Source organism: Chinchilla lanigera, unplaced genomic scaffold (assembly GCF_000276665.1).
Source record: "Chinchilla lanigera isolate Chin_1 unplaced genomic scaffold, ChiLan1.0 scaffold00110, whole genome shotgun sequence".
In the NCBI taxonomy this organism is placed as follows: Eukaryota; Metazoa; Chordata; class Mammalia; order Rodentia; family Chinchillidae; genus Chinchilla; species Chinchilla lanigera.
Genome location: NW_004955511.1, coordinates 2,224,079 through 2,234,308, shown reverse-complemented (window position 1 = coordinate 2,234,308; position 10,230 = coordinate 2,224,079).

Sequence of the window (10,230 nt, the reverse complement as noted above, 5' to 3'; positions counted from 1 at the left end):
AGCGCCTGCCTGGCAAGCTTGAGGTCGTGAGTTCGATTCCCGGTACCAGAAAAAAATAGAAACAAAAAAACAAAATTAGACATGCCCATGTCACCTGCTTTGGGGAATAAGATGTAAGTGTAAGGAGTCTGAGTGAGACTTCTGGGGAGAAAATTTATGAGACAGTGTGAGGGTCATCATACCCCTCCTCTGTCACCACGGTGGCCTCCAACAGCCCGAGTCCCAGAACGCTTGGACCTCTGCAGACCCACAGCAGGCTGGCAGTGGAGGCTGCGGGATTTCAGCACTGCTGCTTTCTACCTCAGCTCTTCTGGCTTGATGCGTCCCTGAAGACCTGAGAGATGGTCTTGAAGGTGAGCATCACTCTTGTCATGTGTGGGAGAGGATGGGGAGGAGAGCGGGGCCCGAGTCGAGGCACAGAAGGTCCTGCTGCGTTCAGCTCGGGGTCCGGTTTTAAAAGTAGCAAAGGGGCAGAAATGGAGCTCTGGCGCTAAGCATTGTAGAGGCCAGATGGAGCTGGAAGGGCCCCGTGGTCTGTGCCCCGCTGCAAGGGAGCTGGTGGTGAGGAAGGGTGACACGTGAAGGCCGGGGTGTATTTCGATGAGCAGAACCGAAGCATGAGTTCTATTCCGATCACACATTTCTGAGCAGTCGCACTAAGTGCGGTTATTTAAAAGTCCAGACTTCTGTCTTCTCCGGGTGAGTCAGGAGATCAAGGCGATGCATGGTGCTGCCTTCAGACCTACACACCCCGCAGCCCCCGGCATCCGTGGCTGGACCTGCTCCTTCTGTTTCTGTGCCTGCCTAACCCTGCCGCGGTCACAGCCGCTGGGGAGCCCTGCATGACTTGGGCCAGGGAGCCCCCATCCCAAGGTACTGAAATACTCTTCCAGGCAAGCAGTGCACTCTCCTACGCTACATTTTCACAGCGATTGCTCGTCCCAGCGTTAGGACAAGATCGTCTTGTGGTCAATTTCGGGGCCTCAAAAGAACAAAGGTGCCTACGTGTCACGTGTACGCCATTATTTTGTAGCACGTATGAACACACGAATGTGGAACACGGGACTTCAGATGCCGGCCTGAAAGTCAGGAGCTTTTAAAAGTAAGAGTGGCTTCAGCCAGCGGGGACTGGGAAGTCGTGGGTTCCGGCTGCGGCACACTGGCCTCGCTCGGTTTCCCTTTCTGCAAATGGGCCAGATTGAGAGCAGATAACGGTTTGAGAGAGGAGAGAGAGCGTGCGGAGCGAGGCCGCCCGCGAGGCCGCCCGTGCACGGGAGAGTTACATAAGGCTGCGGAGAAAACGCTCGGCCAGATTGTTTCGGCTCAGCGGATGAAAGAAGATGTGGAACAAACACCGGGAGAACAAAGGCGGTGGAGGAAACCCAGGCGGCGGCACCAGCAGATAAGTCAGGGGAGGAAGACAAAGGGAGCTAAATTTAAACCGCGGAGAAAAGATGCCTCAGCGGGCCGGGAGCGCTCTATAAATACCTTGAAGGCAACAAGCTGCAGAGAGAAAGGAAGGATTATTCACTGTCGTCCCAGATGTAGGGCAGAGACAGGGGCCAGAAGAAGCTGAGCTGGCGTCAGGCTGCTGGGCCAGGGGAATAAAGCGGCGCTTGTGCCGTGGCCCGGGTCCAGGCCCCGACACGTCCTGCCCGCCGCCCGCCCGCCGGGGCTCTTGGAGCCCGCGGGGACACTTGCCCGGCACCTCGCTGTCCTGGCAGCGCGACAGCCCTGGGTGTCTGCCCCGGGCGCTTCGTGCCTCTGCCTCCCCGTGAAGCAGGGCGAGTGCTGCTCGGCTGACAGCAGTGCGCGAGGATCGCACCGTCGTCCCGACCGTGTGAAAGCGCAGGGCGGACGGGAGGAGGCGGCCCCGCGACCAGCGCCTGCCTTCCATCTCACGGGCCTTTTCCGCCAGTGCCCGTCTGCACCGCGCAGTGTGTACGCTCTTCGCAGGGACTTGGCGCGTGTGCATCACGCGGCTCCGCCCTGTTTCCTTCTGCTCCTCCTCCTCTCGCTGCTTCTGTCTCTGGGTCTCGCTCCCATTTTGAAATACTCCCTCTCCCTGTTTCCTATGGTCTACCTTTGATTTTGTTTCTTAAAAATTATTTAAACTTTGGGTTTCTCATATAAAAGAAGCCATGTGATGTTTAACTGGTGTGTTTGACATTTCACTTACATGGTGGTGTCAGAGTGCATCTCTTTTCCTACAAATGACTCAAATTTATTCTTCTTTATGGCAGAGTAGTACTCCACCGCGTGTAAATATCACATTTTCTTCGTCTGTTTGTCTGCTGGTGGACACACAGGCTGCTTCCAACCGTTGTGCTGCTAGATACCTGGGTGTGCATGCGTCACTGTACCATGCCTTTCACTCTTTGGGAAAACACCTTGGAGGGGGACAGCTGGGAGGAGCCCGCTGGGGACACTGCTGAGGAGTGAGAAGGTTGCCTCCATCCCTGTTCCTCTCTCCCTTCCTCCCTTGCATTCTCCCTAAAGTTTTTCCTTCAGTCATTTCTTGGTCTCCTAGCTGCCCCAACATGGCCCTAGACCTGAGCACCTGAGAAAGCACAGTCCTGGTCTCTAGGAAGCTAATCGCTCAATGCTAAGGGATGGACATGACCCCAAGGAGCTTTCTGCTGGTGCCACCACGGAGGCAAGGGCTTAGCTGCAGGCTGCCCAGGAGGACAGGTGTGGTGTGGACGGCGGGAACGTGCCTCAGGACCTGCCACGGGTTCCTGATGGCGGCAACTTGGGCCGAGTCTGCCACCCACTGGGAGGTGTGTGACGGGGCTGGCAGGTCTCTGTGGCTTCAAGGTTGTGTGTCTCGTGTTCAAGGGATCAAGGGAAGGGCTTGGAGCGGGCGAGGGCCACGGTGACTCCCTCATGGTGGCAGGGTCTCTCTGTAGACAGACAGGTGACAGACTTAGTTCGGTGGCCGGAACAGAGCACTGCCCCACCCCTTCTCCACCTTTCTGCATGTCTTGGAGGGTTTGGAGGCCTGAGCCAGGAGGCCTGAGGTGAAGGGTTGACGTGGTAGCCACGCACACACAAACGGGCGAAAGTGCTGATTAGCTGAGGATGGGTGTCCAGGAAACTGCTGAGGCTGGGCTTCCTGACTTAGGTGGAGATAATGCTCCACTCCCATCCATATTTCTCGTGGGAGGAAGCCCCTCCCCGGGGCCAGCTTCCGGAGCTGAGGCCCAGGGCTAGAGGCTGCCCCTCGGAGCATTTTCCTGCCTGGTTGTGTTTGTGTTTGAAAAGTGAAGGGGTGGAACAATGCCATCGTTAAGGCTCCCCGGAGGATTTCTGGTGGAAGAAAGCACTCGAGAGGCTTTCATGTGCAGTAGGAAGCTCCTGGGAGGCCCCCGGCACGTTGTCTGGGAAGGGGTGTCCATTCCCAGGTGCGGAAGTGGCCTTTGGCAGCCATGTTTTATTACGCGGTCTTGGTTCTCCAGTCACGGGCAGTTGGGTGTGTGGTGGGCACCTCAGACAGGAAAACCAACTCCGAGGCTGGGCTGGACCGGGCATACCTTCCTCAGAAAGTGTGGAATTAGGTGACAGAGAATTGTTTGATTTGCTGCAGGTCCAAGGGGCCATCTTGGGCCACAAGGGCCGTGGGCAAAGTGTACGTGTAGGATGAGGAAATCTCACTTACAGTGAGAATGGATTAGAAAGAAATACAATGGTCTTGTAAGGAAAGAGAATGAAAAGACAGAGGAGAAGCAAAGATAAAAAGAAAGGGAAGGAGGGAGAGAAAGAGGGAGAGAGACGGAATGCCTTTGTCTTTGGTATTTCGATCTTTGACTTCTACATGGTGCTCCTGTCTGCTTCCAGTAAACTCCTTTTGTTTCAGGTAGCTGGTAAGACTTCTTTACAACCAAACAATGGAAAAACAACAGCTTGTGTTGTTCAGTCACGATCAAGAAAAGTTGCACCTAAGATTTTCAGAACTCTTTTTTTTGTGTGTGTGGAAACTTTGTTCCATCATGAGCTTTCTTAATACTGTCAACACCACACACTCTTCTGGTTAGAAAGTTTGTCTTGAGGACCAGTGGGAGGGGCTGCCATTTCAAGGCAGTTACTTATGTTCTACGATAGATCACTTTCCTCTTTATAGTCTGTCTTCTTTTCGAAGTAACTTATATGTAGTAGGTATTGCTAATTTTTGTATTGAGTAGAGAAAGTTCCTTAGAATCTCTAAAAGTTAGCCAAGGAGAGACAGAGAGAGAGAGGGAGAGAGAGAGAGACTGAGAGAGTCAGAGGAAAAGAGAGACAGAGACAGAGAGATGGAGAGAGAGAGACAGAGAGAGAAAGAGAGAGAGAGAATTTGGACTTTAGAAAAATAGCCTTATTTTAATTTTGTTTGGAGAACTGCAACCCTTGAAAGGTGGTAGAAATTAGCAGGGTATTTATCATTATGGTTGAAGAATCCATGGTATGGCACAGGATTTGTTGGGTAACAGCCCTTTGTAAACATTTTGCAGCGGTTTAGAATTTAAACTCTTTGAAAGAATCTGAGCACTCCTAAGGAGAGAGGTGTCTCAAACTAGGCCTCTCTGCATAGTCAGGGATTTTCTTCCTGTGACCTCCAGGACTTCCTGGCTGATTGCAGAATTTCTGCTTCCTTTGAGTTCCCGGCAGAGAGTAAGTAAGAGCAAGCATCGCGGGTGAGACAGGACCTCATCTCAGAGTGGCTTTGACCAGGTTATTTAACCTCTTAACCTCTGCTCTTGCTTTAAATGGGACCACCGTTCATCCCTACTTGCGTAGGAAAAACAAATGCTTTCTCCGCCTGCGCTCTCACACAGTTTGCAGCTCTTCCAGAATTTCTGACACCAATCTCCCACTTTCTGGATCACAACTGAGCGTCTTCATTCAATTATGACACCGTGTACCCAGAATGAATGCCAGGTCCCCAAGTTAACTGCTCAGGCCATCAAACTGCCCCACTTCAGATGCCAATCACAACCCTGAGGCTCCTGTCCTAGCTGCCTTGTTCTTTTAAACAAAATTATTTTATTTTATTTTATTGTTTTTAGCTGCCTTGTTATAATGGGGTTCTCTTATAGCTCCCCTCTGAGTTTGATAATTTCCTTTCATGGCTCACAGAATTCAGAGAAACACATTTATTGGATTATTGTAGAGCTTGAGATAAAGCAGTCAAACAAACAGACAGAGGAGAGGTGTGTGGGGCCCTGCACGCAGGAGCTTCTGCTCCGTGGAGTTGGTGTATGCCACCTCCCGGCACACGGCTGTGCTCCCCAACCCGGAAGCTTTCTGCACCCTGTACTTTAGGTATCTTTGTGGAGGCTTCATCACATAGGCATGCTTGACTAAGAACTGTCCAGCTCCTCTCCTTTCCCAGGGATGAGGGCTGGGACTAAAAGTTCCAAGCTTCCAATCATAGCCAAGTGCCTTAGTTAGTTCTTTCATTGCTGAGACAAAATGCCCGATACCCACTAGGGAAGGAAAGGTTTATTTGGCTCTTGTTTCAGTCCACAGCTGGCCGGCTGCTAGGCAATTGGCATGGCAGAGGGGCCTGGCAGAAGAGAGCTGCTCCTGGCAGGGCGGATAGAAGCAGAGAAAGTCAAGGGAGGAACCAGGGAAGGAGAGAAACCTTCTGGGTCAAAAAACTGCAATGATGCGCCTTTTAGCACCAGGCCCCAGTCCTAAAAGCAAGTCAGCTATGATGTCGCTATAATTTAGTCACCTTCCAAAGGTTCCACCTATGCTCCCATGATGCTTTCAGGGGATGTCTAGATAGAAACCATAGGACCCATCCTGGAGCCCATTGAGAATACCCTCATCAGAGCAAAAGACCCAGGACATTCTAAGAGGTTTAGGACCAGAGTCAGCAACCAGATATTAGAACCTGAGCTGCTCCCAGGGCCCCCTTCCCTGAGGAAATTATAAGAGCTCTGTGTTGGGAGTGGGGGACAAAGACCAAATGCCTAGTTCTTGTTATACCACGGTACCGCATTGCCTCATCAGCTGTGGTGGGCTAATGTTTGCAAGGTTCTGCTTCACATGTTGGCTGTTGCCAGGGCCTTAGGAACATGACTTCCAGATAGTCGCAGGCTGCAGAGGATCCTCAGTTTCAGCATCTTCAGCTGCAGCAACAGAAAAGTTCTGGGCACCAATTTAAATAGATCGGAAAATTTTAATCCACCATCACTGGAAGTCCTAAAGTGGGAAGTGCTGCAGGGTTGCTTAATATAGCAGTGAGGGGTGTCATCGCTCAGCTCTCCCCTTTGCCATTCTCGGGAAATTGTCTGTGCTTTCGGGCTGGCTCCCTGCTAGGTCACAGGATAGCTGCAGGAACTTCAGGTGTCCCATGCACAGACAGACATTCCTGGAGTTCCAAAAGACCGTATTTGCCGTGTCTGTGCACGAGAATGGAGAAGACCTTTCCTAGAAGCTCTCAAGCAGTCCTCCTCACGCCTCCTGGTCTGAATTTGGTCACAGGCTTGGTGAGGGGCACCCACTGAGCACGGGTGTGTGGATTACTCACGCCGTGCCTGTGAACCGGGGTGCGGTCACCTTTCTCTGTGTCCCAGAAGTCGAGATGTTTGAATAAAAGTGTGTTCTATTAGGAAGAAAGCAGGAGATACTATGTGTTGGTTAGGCACCCTGGGGCTGATCCTGTAGTTTACCCATCTGTATTAGCTTTCAGGCTGCCATGATAAAACAACACAGCCCGGTGGCTTAGACCAGAGACATTCATTTTTCTCATAGTTCCCTAGGTCAGAGGTCAAGATGTAGGCATCTGTGGGTGTGGCCTCTAAAGTGGCTTGCAGAGAACACTGCCTTTTCTGACTTCCCATGGTCATTTCTCCATGTTGCAGGCGTCCTAATCCCTTTTTCCTAGGAACAACAATCACTTTGCCTTAGGGCCCACTGACAAGGCGCCATTTAACCTTTGCTACCTTTTTAAAGGTCCTACATCTAAAGTACAGTCACATTCCCAGGTACTATAAAAGTGTGACTTTTACTATATGGATTTGGGGTAAGTACAACTTAGGCTCTAATGCCGCCTGACCCTTTTGTTTTACAGATGGGAAAATTGATACCTGATCAGAGAACTGTAATCTGTTCCTAAATCACACGTACTCTCTAGATACCACAGGTTCACACAGTTTCCCACAATTTCGATTCTAAATGTCTAGTCCCTTGAGTGATGACTCTCAATCTTAGGAATTACTACCGTGATTGTCCAAGTCTAGCCTACAAGTTGCGAGCTTATTTCTAGCGGCTGAACTGGGGCTGGTTTGTCAAGCAGGAGACCAGACCAGTAAAGCTGCATCGGTTGACCTGCTTGGGACCCCATGCTTGGCTTGGAAGCTGGCCATCTAATCCTGATCCTGAGACTGTCTCCTGGCAGGAAGGGTCAGCTGGCAGAATTAACACCTCCCACAGAGAAAGAACATGTGTTTGGTCTGGGAATTTTAATAGCCCCCAATCTTGGTTTTATTTAATTGGACCTAACGATCTGAGTTCACAGCTGTGGAAATTAATAGGCTGCTGCTGGAAGTCCTAAACAAAGCCATAAATCCTCCCACCTTCTTCCCTGCAGTAGGGCTTCTCACAGCCTTCCCTATGCTCATGCATTTTGTGAGTGTATTTACAAAGGGACGCACAATACCCAGCCTTTCCTAAAATGAGTATGGAGCCCTCCTTTGTGACCTGGGCAGCGCTAGCCTGCAGCTGTGTTCCTGCACTTCTCAGGAGCCTTTCCCAGGGTGCAGCAAGGGCAGCATCCACGTGGCATCCTGGGCAAGTGCTCCAGGTCGAGTGCTGAGGGAGGTGCAGCTTGCCGCTCTGAGAAACTCTGCTCTTGACTCCTTCCAATCTGAGGACCTCAGGCCTGTGCACGGCAGAGCCAGCCTGGTGTGTAGCACCGCAAAGATTCCTCAGCCCTGAACCCCTTGATCACATGCAGGGCTCTGCACGGCAACCCCAGAAGCTCATTCTCAGTGCACCCCTTGTCCTTCTTCCTTCTGGTCATGATCCTCATTTTATTTTCTCCCCACCTCTGTTTCTTTCACCTCTCTGTCTCTCTTTCTGCTCAACTCTTTCAAATGTGTAGACACATGTATGCACATGCGCGCGTGTTATAAGGATGAGCTAGAGCTCACTGGTATGGTTACAGAGGCACCCAGCTTGGGTGCTATCTTAGTCCATTTTCTGTTGCTATAACAAAATATTGGAGACTGAGGAATTTGGAAAGGAAAGAAATTTATTTCCTGCAGTTCTGGAGGCTGGGAAGTCCAAGTGTATGGCTTTCACTGGGCTGGGGTCTTTTTGCTGTGTCGTAACGCGGCAGAGGCATCACCTGGTGCAACAGAGCAGCCAGTCAGCTGGGTCTCTTCTTACAGAGCCACTAATGTGGTTATGGAAGCTCTGTGTGTGGTTTTGACCAAGGATGACCCTCGATACTCTCCTGTGCACAGGGGCGGGGATTCTAGAAGGTGATTGGTTGATGAGGCTGTAACTGACCTGCTGTAGGGGTGGGGTCTGGTTGGAAGGAGGGGAGGTGTGTGTCACTAGAGGTGGGACCGGAAGGGTGCGTCTCTCCTCCTTGGCTCCTCCCTTTTTCCTCTCTGCTTCCTGGCCTCATGATGTGAGCAGCTTTTCTCAGCCAGACTCTTCCACCGTGCTGTTTCTGTAGAGCCAGCTGACTATGGACTGAAACCTCCAGAAACTGGGAACTCGAGTAAACCTTTCCACCTTTACGTGGGGCGCGTTGGGTATTGCATCTCACCGATGAGAAAGTGACTCAGGTGTGCTAGCTTTATGACCTCATCTAATCCTAATTCCCTCCAAAAGGCCCTACTTCCAAATGCTATTCACATGTGAGACTGGAAATCAAGTTTACAACTTATAGTGCTGGAGGACTCATGACAATGATGAGCACTAAGAAATGACATTTTCAGACGCATGTACACACACATGCACGCACACACATGCACACAGGTGCACAACATGTGTGTACACATGTGCACACATGCACACACATATTTAATGGAAGGGAAGAGGCAGATGAGCAGAGAGCCCTGTTGGCTGGTAGAGAAATGCTGGGGTCGGCACTTTTCCAGCACCCTCCCTCCAGAGGTGCAGGGCCTTCCCCCGCTTCCCCTTGTAGCAGGTGAAGCACCCCGCTGGATGCCACAGCCTGAGCCCTGCGGAGGCCTTGGTCACACGCGGGACACTCGAAGTCAACCTCACTCTCATCTGCTCCCCTCACTCTCATCTCCAGTCTTCCTCTGGAACTCACACCCAGTTACACGGCCTTTCACTTTTCTCAATCATCTCTTGCCTTCCCCCAAAGAAACTGGAGCTCTGTCTCTCGCTGCTATGAGTTGTGTCCTCCCAACCCCAACTCAGATGTTGGAGCCCTGGGTTCCAACTTAGCTGTATTTGGAGTTAAGACCACAAAGAGGCAGTGAAAGTTAATTGAGACCCTGATGGTGGGGCCCCAGCCCAATAAAATAGATGCCCTCAGAGGAGGAGGGGAGGACACCAGCGCCGCACACACGCTGGGCCAAGGACATGTGAGAACTCAGTGAGAAGACCTCATGCAGAAGGGTGACGAGATGAGAAAGGCAGCGGGAGAAACCCAGTCTGGTGACCCCTGGATCACAGTCTTCAGGCCGCTAGAACAATGAGAAATAAAGTTCTGTTGCTTAAGCCACATAACCTGGGGCATGAGTCACGACAGCTGGGACAGACCAAGAAACCAGCGGCCACCTGCTGCCGTGTCCCTGGATGCTGCTTTCCAGCTTGGATCCCGTTTCTTCTGGAGCACGTCTTTTAGTTTAGAAGAAAGGCATTCAGCTTTGAAGTCCTGCCTGTGTGTGGATCCCGGCGGGGGCACGTTGACCTCGCTAATCATCATTTCACTGCCTGCGAGAGGGGACACCAGTACCATCTTCAGAGATTCAGATGAGATGTATGCAAAAGGCACAGATCGTGGGTTGGTACATGTTAGTGTAAGTAATACCCATGCAAACTCATTATAAGTTCTGGTTTATTAGATTAATGTAACAGTTTTCAAACAAGAGGGAAGAAGGAAGATTAGACAGTCTATGTCACACGTACTGTGCTGGCACAAAGTCAGGGTGTGATTGCGGGGTCCCTCTCCTGTGTACTCACTGTGAGTTGCTGGTTTGCACACACCCCTATCTGAAACAGCTGCCTGCAGATGCCACATTCTTCTCCCTGGGCTCA